General features: G+C 42.4%; 6 non-coding genes across 6 annotated transcripts; all 6 read right to left on the bottom strand.

Moving 5' to 3' along the window:
- Nucleotides 1-1,865: 1,865 nt before the first annotated feature.
- trnag-ucc (transfer RNA glycine (anticodon UCC)) lies at nucleotides 1,866-1,937 on the bottom strand. The gene has a single exon. It is a non-coding gene; the product is annotated as a tRNA-Gly (tRNA).
- A 2,359-nt stretch (nucleotides 1,938-4,296) lies between these two features.
- trnag-ucc (transfer RNA glycine (anticodon UCC)) lies at nucleotides 4,297-4,368 on the bottom strand. Its single transcript has one exon. It is a non-coding gene; the product is annotated as a tRNA-Gly (tRNA).
- A 2,359-nt stretch (nucleotides 4,369-6,727) lies between these two features.
- On the bottom strand, nucleotides 6,728-6,799 carry trnag-ucc (transfer RNA glycine (anticodon UCC)). The gene has a single exon. It is a non-coding gene; the product is annotated as a tRNA-Gly (tRNA).
- A 2,359-nt stretch (nucleotides 6,800-9,158) lies between these two features.
- trnag-ucc (transfer RNA glycine (anticodon UCC)) lies at nucleotides 9,159-9,230 on the bottom strand. The gene has a single exon. It is a non-coding gene; the product is annotated as a tRNA-Gly (tRNA).
- Nucleotides 9,231-11,583: 2,353 nt separating this feature from the next.
- On the bottom strand, nucleotides 11,584-11,655 carry trnag-ucc (transfer RNA glycine (anticodon UCC)). The gene has a single exon. It is a non-coding gene; the product is annotated as a tRNA-Gly (tRNA).
- A 2,359-nt stretch (nucleotides 11,656-14,014) lies between these two features.
- trnag-ucc (transfer RNA glycine (anticodon UCC)) lies at nucleotides 14,015-14,086 on the bottom strand. The gene has a single exon. It is a non-coding gene; the product is annotated as a tRNA-Gly (tRNA).
- Nucleotides 14,087-15,828: the final 1,742 nt, after the last annotated feature.

Here is a 15,828-nt window from a genome sequence, read left to right as displayed (position 1 = left end):
GCAAAAAGAAGGAACTGTTACACTGAGTAGATGCTGCTGTAATTCTGGAGAAGTGGAAACTCCAGGTAACAGTTCACGACGCAGAAATCTCTCGAGAAATCTGTATTAATCCGCACTTCGATTCTGTTGATAGATTTGTAGTTTTCTCTGTTACATTGTAGAAGAGGGGGGAGGGTGGAGTCGCAGCTGGGAGGGAGAGAAACCAGGCTGATTTTCAAAGTTTTAGAATCAGAGCGTCATACAGCATGGAAACAGATCCTTAGGTCCAGCCAGTTTATGCTGGCCATGTCCCCAAACACAACTGTAACCACCTGCATGCAATTGAACATTTCCCATTTGCTAGCATTTGGTCATATCTCTCTAAACCCTTCCTGTTCGTGAACTTATCCAAGTGTCTTTTCAACGTTGTAACTGTACCTGCGTCCACCACTTTCTCTGACAGTTCATTGCACACACCAAGCACTCGATGTGTCAAAATATTGTCCCTCATTTCCTTTTTAAATCCATATTCCCCCTATCCACTCAACAGTAAATCAAAGATCCATCTCAACGCTTTTCACAATAAGTACCTCCCCCAGTCCCTCACTAATAATTCAATGGTCCATTTAAACAAACTGGCAATTGCATTCCACAGTCTGCAGACAGCTTCCCCAAAACCAATGATTAACGTTTTATCATCTGCGAATTTGATATCCGACATCAATTCCACATCAGTGATAGATACACCAGGCAAACAGGTGACTAATACTGAAGCCTGAGGGAAAATCAAAGAATTGCGAAACTTCATCAGATGGAGACGTACGAAACCCAAAATGTCAACTCTGCTTTCTCCCCACTGAAGGTGCAACACTGCTCAGATTCTCCAGCGATTTCTGTTCAGTTTCTGAACCTTGAGGAACGGAAATATTTCAAAACACATGCAGCATTCTTCTTACCATCAGGTTGGTCTACATGACAAACACATCCTTCATTCTTTATCCTTTAAAGAAAATCAGTCAAGTTCATCAGACACTACCTTCCCTTAACAATTCCATGATGACTATCTTGGATGATGACGTGGAGGAGCCGGTGTTGGACTGGAGTGGACAATGTTAAAAACCACATAACACCAGCTTATGGTCCAACAGGTTTATTTGGAAGCAATAGCTACTCCTTCATCAGGTAACAATGTGTGATTTTTTTCAACTTCATCTTGGATTAAACTTTCACTCAGTGTGTGGTCATTTTTATCATCTCTCAGAGTTTTACCGAGTCATTTGCTCATTAATGGAATTATAAAAGCAGCTGGTCTCCACTCCTCCTATTTCTGACCTGCACCGTCCAACACAAGGGCAACAATTATTGTCTGTTTACTTCATCTCTCTGATCTGGGAACTTCATTGTTCCGCAAGTTAGTGACCACTACTGACCACAAGTGGGAATTGCAACCAACCCGCAGAAATACTCAAGAGTCTGTCAGGGTGAATGAAGTCAGCAAACAGATTCTGTCTGTGCACGACACAATCCGATTGGTGTACATTTCGATTCAAAAATAAAATAACCGATCTGATATAATAAGTAATGCTGTGCCCATAAACAATGGACTGCCCATCCACTTTTCACTTGATAGTAGGCTGTATTTCACAAAAAAATCTGAGAGTAATGTTGAAAGGAGTGAAACTTGAAATACTCAGGATTTCTGTCATGACACCAGTTTATTTGAAACGGGCACGGACCTGACTCCTTCATCTTCTAGGGTCCCTCCTCAATTTCAAAGTGGTGGGAAGCCGCACTCCAGAGGTTTGGCCCCGTTGGTGTGGCCGACGCAAGCTTCCGTGCAGATGGAACTGGTCTTTTTGCTGTTGAGCGGTTTAAAAGCCACTGCATGCGATGGCCGGGAATCGAACCCGGGTCAACTGCTTGGAAGGCAGCTATTCTCACCACTATACCACCACCGCAAGCGCAACCACTGCTCCACACATCAGCTAATGTGCAATTCGACCAATAGTTCTTGATTCGAAATTTCATTCTTCTTGCAAATTGTCCGCTGAAATATTGCAATTCAAAGGTAAAAGAAGACTGACTTTTACTCATTCCATACTTCTCGTTATACCTTTTCATGCACACAAGCCAGCATTTATCATCATCTCAAATAAATCCACAGCTAAAATATCAACAAAATCTCACCGCAACCCGGGATCTGTCACACAATCAAAACTTGTCAACTTCTCACAAAGGCTTTTGCCCCAAACATCCATTCTCCTGCTCCTCGGATGCTGTCTGACCTGCTCTGCTTTTCCACCACCACTCTCATCTCCAGCAGCTGCACTACCCACTTTCGCCTTTCTCTTCATGCACTTTTCCCACCAACTTTGCTTTTTCTTTCTGATTTACCGCATCTGTACTACTTTCGGCTTTTAACATTTCTGAAGGCTTTTCGTCAAACGAAAAGGCAAAAAGAAGGAACTGTTACACTGAGTAGATGCTGCTGTAATTCTGGAGAAGTGGAAACTCCAGGTAACAGTTCACGACGCAGAAATCTCTCGAGAAATCTGTATTAATCCGCACTTCGATTGTGTTGATAGATTTGTAGTTTTCTCTGTTACATTGTAGAAGAGGGGGGAGGGTGGAGTCGCAGCTGGGAGGGAGAGAAACCAGGCTGATTTTCAAAGTTTTAGAATCAGAGCGTCATACAGCATGGAAACAGATCCTTAGGTCCAGCCAGTTTATGCTGGCCATGTCCCCAAACACAACTGTAACCACCTGCATGCAATTGAACATTTCCCATTTGCTAGCATTTGGTCATATCTCTCTAAACCCTTCCTGTTCGTGAACTTATCCAAGTGTCTTTTCAACGTTGTAACTGTACCTGCGTCCACCACTTTCTCTGACAGTTCATTGCACACACCAAGCACTCGATGTGTCAAAATATTGTCCCTCATTTCCTTTTTAAATCCATATTCCCCCTATCCACTCAACAGTAAATCAAAGATCCATCTCAACGCTTTTCACAATAAGTACCTCCCCCAGTCCCTCACTAATAATTCAATGGTCCATTTAAACAAACTGGCAATTGCATTCCACAGTCTGCAGACAGCTTCCCCAAAACCAATGATTAACGTTTTATCATCTGCGAATTTGATATCCGACATCAATTCCACATCAGTGATAGATACACCAGGCAAACAGGTGACTAATACTGAAGCCTGAGGGAAAATCAAAGAATTGCGAAACTTCATCAGATGGAGACGTACGAAACCCAAAATGTCAACTCTGCTTTCTCCCCACTGAAGGTGCAACACTGCTCAGATTCTCCAGCGATTTCTGTTCAGTTTCTGAACCTTGAGGAACGGAAATATTTCAAAACACATGCAGCATTCTTCTTACCATCAGGTTGGTCTACATGACAAACACATCCTTCATTCTTTATCCTTTAAAGAAAATCAGTCAAGTTCATCAGACACTACCTTCCCTTAACAATTCCATGATGACTATCTTGGATGATGACGTGGAGGAGCCGGTGTTGGACTGGAGTGGACAATGTTAAAAACCACATAACACCAGCTTATGGTCCAACAGGTTTATTTGGAAGCAATAGCTACTCCTTCATCAGGTAACAATGTGTGATTTTTTTCAACTTCATCTTGGATTAAACTTTCACTCAGTGTGTGGTCATTTTTATCATCTCTCAGAGTTTTACCGAGTCATTTGCTCATTAATGGAATTATAAAAGCAGCTGGTCTCCACTCCTCCTATTTCTGACCTGCACCGTCCAACACAAGGGCAACAATTATTGTCTGTTTTCTTCATCTCTCTGATCTGGGAACTTCATTGTTCCGCAAGTTAGTGACCACTACTGACCACAAGTGGGAATTGCAACCAACCCGCAGAAATACTCAAGAGTCTGTCAGGGTGAATGAAGTCAGCAAACAGATTCTGTCTGTGCACGACACAATCCGATTGGTGTACATTTCGATTCAAAAATAAAATAACCGATCTGATATAATAAGTAATGCTGTGCCCATAAACAATGGACTGCCCATCCACTTTTCACTTGATAGTAGGCTGTATTTCACAAAAAAATCTGAGAGTAATGTTGAAAGGAGTGAAACTTGAAATACTCAGGATTTCTGTCATGACACCAGTTTATTTGAAACGGGCACGGACCTGACTCCTTCATCTTCTAGGGTCCCTCCTCAATTTCAAAGTGGTGGGAAGCCGCACTCCAGAGGTTTGGCCCCGTTGGTGTGGCCGACGCAAGCTTCCGTGCAGATGGAACTGGTCTTTTTGCTGTTGAGCGGTTTAAAAGCCGCAGCATGCGATGGCCGGGAATCGAACCCGGGTCAACTGCTTGGAAGGCAGCTATGCTCACCACTATACCACCACCGCAAGCGCAACCACTGCTCCACACATCAGCTAATGTGCAATTCGACCAATAGTTCTTGATTCGAAATTTCATTCTTCTTGCAAATTGTCCGCTGAAATATTGCAATTCAAAGGTAAAAGAAGACTGACTTTTACTCATTCCATACTTCTCGTTATACCTTTTCATGCACACAAGCCAGCATTTATCATCATCTCAAATAAATCCACAGCTAAAATATCAACAAAATCTCACCGCAACCCGGGATCTGTCACACAATCAAAACTTGTCAACTTCTCACAAAGGCTTTTGCCCCAAACATCCATTCTCCTGCTCCTCGGATGCTGTCTGACCTGCTCTGCTTTTCCACCACCACTCTCATCTCCAGCAGCTGCACTACCCACTTTCGCCTTTCTCTTCATGCACTTTTCCCACCAACTTTGCTTTGTCTTTCTGATTTACCGCATCTGTACTACTTTCGGCTTTTAACATTTCTGAAGGCTTTTCGTCAAACGAAAAGGCAAAAAGAAGGAACTGTTACACTGAGTAGATGCTGCTGTAATTCTGGAGAAGTGGAAACTCCAGGTAACAGTTCACGACGCAGAAATCTCTCGAGAAATCTGTATTAATCCGCACTTCGATTCTGTTGATAGATTTGTAGTTTTCTCTGTTACATTGTAGAAGAGGGGGGAGGGTGGAGTCGCAGCTGGGAGGGAGAGAAACCAGGCTGATTTTCAAAGTTTTAGAATCAGAGCGTCATACAGCATGGAAACAGATCCTTAGGTCCAGCCAGTTTATGCTGGCCATGTCCCCAAACACAACTGTAACCACCTGCATGCAATTGAACATTTCCCATTTGCTAGCATTTGGTCATATCTCTCTAAACCCTTCCTGTTCGTGAACTTATCCAAGTGTCTTTTCAACGTTGTAACTGTACCTGCGTCCACCACTTTCTCTGACAGTTCATTGCACACACCAAGCACTCGATGTGTCAAAATATTGTCCCTCATTTCCTTTTTAAATCCATATTCCCCCTATCCACTCAACAGTAAATCAAAGATCCATCTCAACGCTTTTCACAATAAGTACCTCCCCCAGTCCCTCACTAATAATTCAATGGTCCATTTAAACAAACTGGCAATTGCATTCCACAGTCTGCAGACAGCTTCCCCAAAACCAATGATTAACGTTTTATCATCTGCGAATTTGATATCCGACATCAATTCCACATCAGTGATAGATACACCAGGCAAACAGGTGACTAATACTGAAGCCTGAGGGAAAATCAAAGAATTGCGAAACTTCATCAGATGGAGACGTACGAAACCCAAAATGTCAACTCTGCTTTCTCCCCACTGAAGGTGCAACACTGCTCAGATTCTCCAGCGATTTCTGTTCAGTTTCTGAACCTTGAGGAACGGAAATATTTCAAAACACATGCAGCATTCTTCTTACCATCAGGTTGGTCTACATGACAAACACATCCTTCATTCTTTATCCTTTAAAGAAAATCAGTCAAGTTCATCAGACACTACCTTCCCTTAACAATTCCATGATGACTATCTTGGATGATGACGTGGAGGAGCCGGTGTTGGACTGGAGTGGACAATGTTAAAAACCACATAACACCAGCTTATGGTCCAACAGGTTTATTTGGAAGCAATAGCTACTCCTTCATCAGGTAACAATGTGTGATTTTTTTCAACTTCATCTTGGATTAAACTTTCACTCAGTGTGTGGTCATTTTTATCATCTCTCAGAGTTTTACCGAGTCATTTGCTCATTAATGGAATTATAAAAGCAGCTGGTCTCCACTCCTCCTATTTCTGACCTGCACCGTCCAACACAAGGGCAACAATTATTGTCTGTTTTCTTCATCTCTCTGATCTGGGAACTTCATTGTTCCGCAAGTTAGTGACCACTACTGACCACAAGTGGGAATTGCAACCAACCCGCAGAAATACTCAAGAGTCTGTCAGGGTGAATGAAGTCAGCAAACAGATTCTGTCTGTGCACGACACAATCCGATTGGTGTACATTTCGATTCAAAAATAAAATAACCGATCTGATATAATAAGTAATGCTGTGCCCATAAACAATGGACTGCCCATCCACTTTTCACTTGATAGTAGGCTGTATTTCACAAAAAAATCTGAGAGTAATGTTGAAAGGAGTGAAACTTGAAATACTCAGGATTTCTGTCATGACACCAGTTTATTTGAAACGGGCACGGACCTGACTCCTTCATCTTCTAGGGTCCCTCCTCAATTTCAAAGTGGTGGGAAGCCGCACTCCAGAGGTTTGGCCCCGTTGGTGTGGCCGACGCAAGCTTCCGTGCAGATGGAACTGGTCTTTTTGCTGTTGAGCGGTTTAAAAGCCGCAGCATGCGATGGCCGGGAATCGAACCCGGGTCAACTGCTTGGAAGGCAGCTATGCTCACCACTATACCACCACCGCAAGCGCAACCACTGCTCCACACATCAGCTAATGTGCAATTCGACCAATAGTTCTTGATTCGAAATTTCATTCTTCTTGCAAATTGTCCGCTGAAATATTGCAATTCAAAGGTAAAAGAAGACTGACTTTTACTCATTCCATACTTCTCGTTATACCTTTTCATGCACACAAGCCAGCATTTATCATCATCTCAAATAAATCCACAGCTAAAATATCAACAAAATCTCACCGCAACCCGGGATCTGTCACACAATCAAAACTTGTCAACTTCTCACAAAGGCTTTTGCCCCAAACATCCATTCTCCTGCTCCTCGGATGCTGTCTGACCTGCTCTGCTTTTCCACCACCACTCTCATCTCCAGCAGCTGCACTACCCACTTTCGCCTTTCTCTTCATGCACTTTTCCCACCAACTTTGCTTTTTCTTTCTGATTTACCGCATCTGTACTACTTTCGGCTTTTAACATTTCTGAAGGCTTTTCGTCAAACGAAAAGGCAAAAAGAAGGAACTGTTACACTGAGTAGATGCTGCTGTAATTCTGGAGAAGTGGAAACTCCAGGTAACAGTTCACGACGCAGAAATCTCTCGAGAAATCTGTATTAATCCGCACTTCGATTGTGTTGATAGATTTGTAGTTTTCTCTGTTACATTGTAGAAGAGGGGGGAGGGTGGAGTCGCAGCTGGGAGGGAGAGAAACCAGGCTGATTTTCAAAGTTTTAGAATCAGAGCGTCATACAGCATGGAAACAGATCCTTAGGTCCAGCCAGTTTATGCTGGCCATGTCCCCAAACACAACTGTAACCACCTGCATGCAATTGAACATTTCCCATTTGCTAGCATTTGGTCATATCTCTCTAAACCCTTCCTGTTCGTGAACTTATCCAAGTGTCTTTTCAACGTTGTAACTGTACCTGCGTCCACCACTTTCTCTGACAGTTCATTGCACACACCAAGCACTCGATGTGTCAAAATATTGTCCCTCATTTCCTTTTTAAATCCATATTCCCCCTATCCACTCAACAGTAAATCAAAGATCCATCTCAACGCTTTTCACAATAAGTACCTCCCCCAGTCCCTCACTAATAATTCAATGGTCCATTTAAACAAACTGGCAATTGCATTCCACAGTCTGCAGACAGCTTCCCCAAAACCAATGATTAACGTTTTATCATCTGCGAATTTGATATCCGACATCAATTCCACATCAGTGATAGATACACCAGGCAAACAGGTGACTAATACTGAAGCCTGAGGGAAAATCAAAGAATTGCGAAACTTCATCAGATGGAGACGTACGAAACCCAAAATGTCAACTCTGCTTTCTCCCCACTGAAGGTGCAACACTGCTCAGATTCTCCAGCGATTTCTGTTCAGTTTCTGAACCTTGAGGAACGGAAATATTTCAAAACACATGCAGCATTCTTCTTACCATCAGGTTGGTCTACATGACAAACACATCCTTCATTCTTTATCCTTTAAAGAAAATCAGTCAAGTTCATCAGACACTACCTTCCCTTAACAATTCCATGATGACTATCTTGGATGATGACGTGGAGGAGCCGGTGTTGGACTGGAGTGGACAATGTTAAAAACCACATAACACCAGCTTATGGTCCAACAGGTTTATTTGGAAGCAATAGCTACTCCTTCATCAGGTAACAATGTGTGATTTTTTTCAACTTCATCTTGGATTAAACTTTCACTCAGTGTGTGGTCATTTTTATCATCTCTCAGAGTTTTACCGAGTCATTTGCTCATTAATGGAATTATAAAAGCAGCTGGTCTCCACTCCTCCTATTTCTGACCTGCACCGTCCAACACAAGGGCAACAATTATTGTCTGTTTACTTCATCTCTCTGATCTGGGAACTTCATTGTTCCGCAAGTTAGTGACCACTACTGACCACAAGTGGGAATTGCAACCAACCCGCAGAAATACTCAAGAGTCTGTCAGGGTGAATGAAGTCAGCAAACAGATTCTGTCTGTGCACGACACAATCCGATTGGTGTACATTTCGATTCAAAAATAAAATAACCGATCTGATATAATAAGTAATGCTGTGCCCATAAACAATGGACTGCCCATCCACTTTTCACTTGATAGTAGGCTGCATTTCACAAAAAAATCTGAGAGTAATGTTGAAAGGAGTGAAACTTGAAATACTCAGGATTTCTGTCATGACACCAGTTTATTTGAAACGGGCACGGACCTGACTCCTTCATCTTCTAGGGTCCCTCCTCAATTTCAAAGTGGTGGGAAGCCGCACTCCAGAGGTTTGGCCCCGTTGGTGTGGCCGACGCAAGCTTCCGTGCAGATGGAACTGGTCTTTTTGCTGTTGAGCGGTTTAAAAGCCACTGCATGCGATGGCCGGGAATCGAACCCGGGTCAACTGCTTGGAAGGCAGCTATTCTCACCACTATACCACCACCGCAAGCGCAACCACTGCTCCACACATCAGCTAATGTGCAATTCGACCAATAGTTCTTGATTCGAAATTTCATTCTTCTTGCAAATTGTCCGCTGAAATATTGCAATTCAAAGGTAAAAGAAGACTGACTTTTACTCATTCCATACTTCTCGTTATACCTTTTCATGCACACAAGCCAGCATTTATCATCATCTCAAATAAATCCACAGCTAAAATATCAACAAAATCTCACCGCAACCCGGGATCTGTCACACAATCAAAACTTGTCAACTTCTCACAAAGGCTTTTGCCCCAAACATCCATTCTCCTGCTCCTCGGATGCTGTCTGACCTGCTCTGCTTTTCCACCACCACTCTCATCTCCAGCAGCTGCACTACCCACTTTCGCCTTTCTCTTCATGCACTTTTCCCACCAACTTTGCTTTTTCTTTCTGATTTACCGCATCTGTACTACTTTCGGCTTTTAACATTTCTGAAGGCTTTTCGTCAAACGAAAAGGCAAAAAGAAGGAACTGTTACACTGAGTAGATGCTGCTGTAATTCTGGAGAAGTGGAAACTCCAGGTAACAGTTCACGACGCAGAAATCTCTCGAGAAATCTGTATTAATCCGCACTTCGATTCTGTTGATAGATTTGTAGTTTTCTCTGTTACATTGTAGAAGAGGGGGAGGGTGGAGTCGCAGCTGGGAGGGAGAGAAACCAGGCTGATTTTCAAAGTTTTAGAATCAGAGCGTCATACAGCATGGAAACAGATCCTTAGGTCCAGCCAGTTTATGCTGGCCATGTCCCCAAACACAACTGTAACCACCTGCATGCAATTGAACATTTCCCATTTGCTAGCATTTGGTCATATCTCTCTAAACCCTTCCTGTTCGTGAACTTATCCAAGTGTCTTTTCAACGTTGTAACTGTACCTGCGTCCACCACTTTCTCTGACAGTTCATTGCACACACCAAGCACTCGATGTGTCAAAATATTGTCCCTCATTTCCTTTTTAAATCCATATTCCCCCTATCCACTCAACAGTAAATCAAAGATCCATCTCAACGCTTTTCACAATAAGTACCTCCCCCAGTCCCTCACTAATAATTCAATGGTCCATTTAAACAAACTGGCAATTGCATTCCACAGTCTGCAGACAGCTTCCCCAAAACCAATGATTAACGTTTTATCATCTGCGAATTTGATATCCGACATCAATTCCACATCAGTGATAGATACACCAGGCAAACAGGTGACTAATACTGAAGCCTGAGGGAAAATCAAAGAATTGCGAAACTTCATCAGATGGAGACGTACGAAACCCAAAATGTCAACTCTGCTTTCTCCCCACTGAAGGTGCAACACTGCTCAGATTCTCCAGCGATTTCTGTTCAGTTTCTGAACCTTGAGGAACGGAAATATTTCAAAACACATGCAGCATTCTTCTTACCATCAGGTTGGTCTACATGACAAACACATCCTTCATTCTTTATCCTTTAAAGAAAATCAGTCAAGTTCATCAGACACTACCTTCCCTTAACAATTCCATGATGACTATCTTGGATGATGACGTGGAGGAGCCGGTGTTGGACTGGAGTGGACAATGTTAAAAACCACATAACACCAGCTTATGGTCCAACAGGTTTATTTGGAAGCAATAGCTACTCCTTCATCAGGTAACAATGTGTGATTTTTTTCAACTTCATCTTGGATTAAACTTTCACTCAGTGTGTGGTCATTTTTATCATCTCTCAGAGTTTTACCGAGTCATTTGCTCATTAATGGAATTATAAAAGCAGCTGGTCTCCACTCCTCCTATTTCTGACCTGCACCGTCCAACACAAGGGCAACAATTATTGTCTGTTTTCTTCATCTCTCTGATCTGGGAACTTCATTGTTCCGCAAGTTAGTGACCACTACTGACCACAAGTGGGAATTGCAACCAACCCGCAGAAATACTCAAGAGTCTGTCAGGGTGAATGAAGTCAGCAAACAGATTCTGTCTGTGCACGACACAATCCGATTGGTGTACATTTCGATTCAAAAATAAAATAACCGATCTGATATAATAAGTAATGCTGTGCCCATAAACAATGGACTGCCCATCCACTTTTCACTTCAGGCTGTATTTCACAAAAAAATCTGAGAGTAATGTTGAAAGGAGTGAAACTTGAAATACTCAGGATTTCTGTCATGACACCAGTTTATTTGAAACGGGCACGGACCTGACTCCTTCATCTTCTAGGGTCCCTCCTCAATTTCAAAGTGGTGGGAAGCCGCACTCCAGAGGTTTGGCCCCGTTGGTGTGGCCGACGCAAGCTTCCGTGCAGATGGAACTGGTCTTTTTGCTGTTGAGCGGTTTAAAAGCCACAGCATGCGATGGCCGGGAATCGAACCCGGGTCAACTGCTTGGAAGGCAGCTATGCTCACCACTATACCACCACCGCAAGCGCAACCACTGCTCCACACATCAGCTAATGTGCAATTCGACCAATAGTTCTTGATTCGAAATTTCATTCTTCTTGCAAATTGTCCGCTGAAATATTGCAATTCAAAGGTAAAAGAAGACTGACTTTTACTCATTCCATACTTCTCGTTATACCTTTTCATGCACACAAGCCAGCATTTATCATCATCTCAAATAAATCCACAGCTAAAATATCAACAAAATCTCACCGCAACCCGGGATCTGTCACACAATCAAAACTTGTCAACTTCTCACAAAGGCTTTTGCCCCAAACATCCATTCTCCTGCTCCTCGGATGCTGTCTGACCTGCTCTGCTTTTCCACCACCACTCTCATCTCCAGCAGCTGCACTACCCACTTTCGCCTTTCTCTTCATGCACTTTTCCCACCAACTTTGCTTTTTCTTTCTGATTTACCGCATCTGTACTACTTTCGGCTTTTAACATTTCTGAAGGCTTTTCGTCAAACGAAAAGGCAAAAAGAAGGAACTGTTACACTGAGTAGATGCTGCTGTAATTCTGGAGAAGTGGAAACTCCAGGTAACAGTTCACGACGCAGAAATCTCTCGAGAAATCTGTATTAATCCGCACTTCGATTGTGTTGATAGATTTGTAGTTTTCTCTGTTACATTGTAGAAGAGGGGGGAGGGTGGAGTCGCAGCTGGGAGGGAGAGAAACCAGGCTGATTTTCAAAGTTTTAGAATCAGAGCGTCATACAGCATGGAAACAGATCCTTAGGTCCAGCCAGTTTATGCTGGCCATGTCCCCAAACACAACTGTAACCACCTGCATGCAATTGAACATTTCCCATTTGCTAGCATTTGGTCATATCTCTCTAAACCCTTCCTGTTCGTGAACTTATCCAAGTGTCTTTTCAACGTTGTAACTGTACCTGCGTCCACCACTTTCTCTGACAGTTCATTGCACACACCAAGCACTCGATGTGTCAAAATATTGTCCCTCATTTCCTTTTTAAATCCATATTCCCCCTATCCACTCAACAGTAAATCAAAGATCCATCTCAACGCTTTTCACAATAAGTACCTCCCCCAGTCCCTCACTAATAATTCAATGGTCCATTTAAACAAACTGGCAATTGCATTCCACAGTCTGCAGACAGCTTCCCCAAAACCAATGATTAACGTTTTATCATCTGCGAATTTGATATCCGACATCAATTCCACATCAGTGATAGATACACCAGGCAAACAGGTGACTAATACTGAAGCCTGAGGGAAAATCAAAGAATTGCGAAACTTCATCAGATGGAGACGTACGAAACCCAAAATGTCAACTCTGCTTTCTCCCCACTGAAGGTGCAACACTGCTCAGATTCTCCAGCGATTTCTGTTCAGTTTCTGAACCTTGAGGAACGGAAATATTTCAAAACACATGCAGCATTCTTCTTACCATCAGGTTGGTCTACATGACAAACACATCCTTCATTCTTTATCCTTTAAAGAAAATCAGTCAAGTTCATCAGACACTACCTTCCCTTAACAATTCCATGATGACTATCTTGGATGATGACGTGGAGGAGCCGGTGTTGGACTGGAGTGGACAATGTTAAAAACCACATAACACCAGCTTATGGTCCAACAGGTTTATTTGGAAGCAATAGCTACTCCTTCATCAGGTAACAATGTGTGATTTTTTTCAACTTCATCTTGGATTAAACTTTCACTCAGTGTGTGGTCATTTTTATCATCTCTCAGAGTTTTACCGAGTCATTTGCTCATTAATGGAATTATAAAAGCAGCTGGTCTCCACTCCTCCTATTTCTGACCTGCACCGTCCAACACAAGGGCAACAATTATTGTCTGTTTTCTTCATCTCTCTGATCTGGGAACTTCATTGTTCCGCAAGTTAGTGACCACTACTGACCACAAGTGGGAATTGCAACCAACCCGCAGAAATACTCAAGAGTCTGTCAGGGTGAATGAAGTCAGCAAACAGATTCTGTCTGTGCACGACACAATCCGATTGGTGTACATTTCGATTCAAAAATAAAATAACCGATCTGATATAATAAGTAATGCTGTGCCCATAAACAATGGACTGCCCATCCACTTTTCACTTGATAGTAGGCTGCATTTCACAAAAAAATCTGAGAGTAATGTTGAAAGGAGTGAAACTTGAAATACTCAGGATTTCTGTCACGACACCAGTTTATTTGAAACGGGCACGGACCTGACTCCTTCATCTTCTAGGGTCCCTCCTCAATTTCAAAGTGGTGGGAAGCCGCACTCCAGAGGTTTGGCCCCGTTGGTGTGGCCGACGCAAGCTTCCGTGCAGATGGAACTGGTCTTTTTGCTGTTGAGCGGTTTAAAAGCCGCAGCATGTGATGGCCGGGAATCGAACCCGGGTCAACTGCTTGGAAGGCAGCTATGCTCACCACTATACCACCACCGCAAGCGCAACCACTGCTCCACACATCAGCTAATGTGCAATTCGACCAATAGTTCTTGATTCGAAATTTCATTCTTCTTGCAAATTGTCCGCTGAAATATTGCAATTCAAAGGTAAAAGAAGACTGACTTTTACTCATTCCATACTTCTCGTTATACCTTTTCATGCACACAAGCCAGCATTTATCATCATCTCAAATAAATCCACAGCTAAAATATCAACAAAATCTCACCGCAACCCGGGATCTGTCACACAATCAAAACTTGTCAACTTCTCACAAAGGCTTTTGCCCCAAACATCCATTCTCCTGCTCCTCGGATGCTGTCTGACCTGCTCTGCTTTTCCACCACCACTCTCATCTCCAGCAGCTGCACTACCCACTTTCGCCTTTCTCTTCATGCACTTTTCCCACCAACTTTGCTTTTTCTTTCTGATTTACCGCATCTGTACTACTTTCGGCTTTTAACATTTCTGAAGGCTTTTCGTCAAACGAAAAGGCAAAAAGAAGGAACTGTTAGACACTGAAACTGAAAGTACAGATTGAGAAAAAACACACTGATCTGAGAGTAGAGATAGAAGAACAACACACAACTTAGAGTACAGACGGAGAAATAGCACAGTGAACTGACTGTACAGATTCAGAAAGAGCACACTGAACTTACAATAAAGTTAGAGAAACACACCTTGAACTAACAGTACAGATAAAGACAGAACAATCTGAACAGTGAGTTCACTAAGAGAAACAAAACAGTGAACTGAGAGTACAGATGGAGAAATACCTCAATGAATTGAGTGTACAGATACAGAAACAGCACATTGAACTGGGAGTACAGATAGCGAAATAAACACACTGAACTGAGTGTACAGATAGAGAAACAACACACTGAACTCTGATTCCAGATGGAGAAACAACAGTGAACTGAGAACGTAGATAGAGAAACAACACAATGAACTAAGTTTAACATTCTGAAACAGCATACTGAACTGACAGTACAGATAAAGAAACAACACACTGAACTGAGAGTACACATTAAGAATCAGTACACTGAAATGAGAGTACAGAAAGACAAACAACACACTGAACTGCAACTTCAGACAGAGAAACAAAACAATGAACTGAGAGCGCAGATATAGAAATAAGACAATAAAATGTGTGCACAGATACAGAAAGAGCACACAGATCTAAGAGTACAGATAGAGACACAGTACACTGAACTGAGAGTACTTATAGAGAAATAAAACAACGAACTGAATGTACTGATACAGTAACAGCACATTGAACTGAGAGTACAGATAGAGAAATAACATTCTGATCAGACAGTGAACATAGAGGAATAGCACACTGAACTGCGTGTACATATACAGAAACATCACACTGAACTGGGAGTACAGGCAAAGTACCAACACATTGAACTTAGAATTCAGATAAGGAAATAATATTCTGATCAGATAGTGCAGATAGACAAACAGCACACTGAACTGAGTATACTGATACAGAAATATCACACTGAACTAACAGTACAGATAAAGAAACAACACACTGAACTGAAATTACAGAAAGAGAAACACCACACTGAACTACAAGTTCAGATAGAGTAACAAAACAACTAACTCAGAGTACAGATAGAGAAACAGCACAGTGAACTGAGAGTACAAATCGAGAAACAGCACACTGAACTGCGAGTACAGATAGAGAAATAAAACAATAAACTGAGCGTACAGATCCAGAAAGAGTACACAGAACT

Source organism: Hemiscyllium ocellatum, chromosome 12, assembly GCF_020745735.1.
Source record: "Hemiscyllium ocellatum isolate sHemOce1 chromosome 12, sHemOce1.pat.X.cur, whole genome shotgun sequence".
NCBI lineage: Eukaryota > Metazoa > Chordata > Chondrichthyes > Orectolobiformes > Hemiscylliidae > Hemiscyllium > Hemiscyllium ocellatum.
The sequence above is the reverse complement of the archived record's forward strand: the minus strand, read 5'-3'. Positions and strand labels throughout refer to the sequence as shown.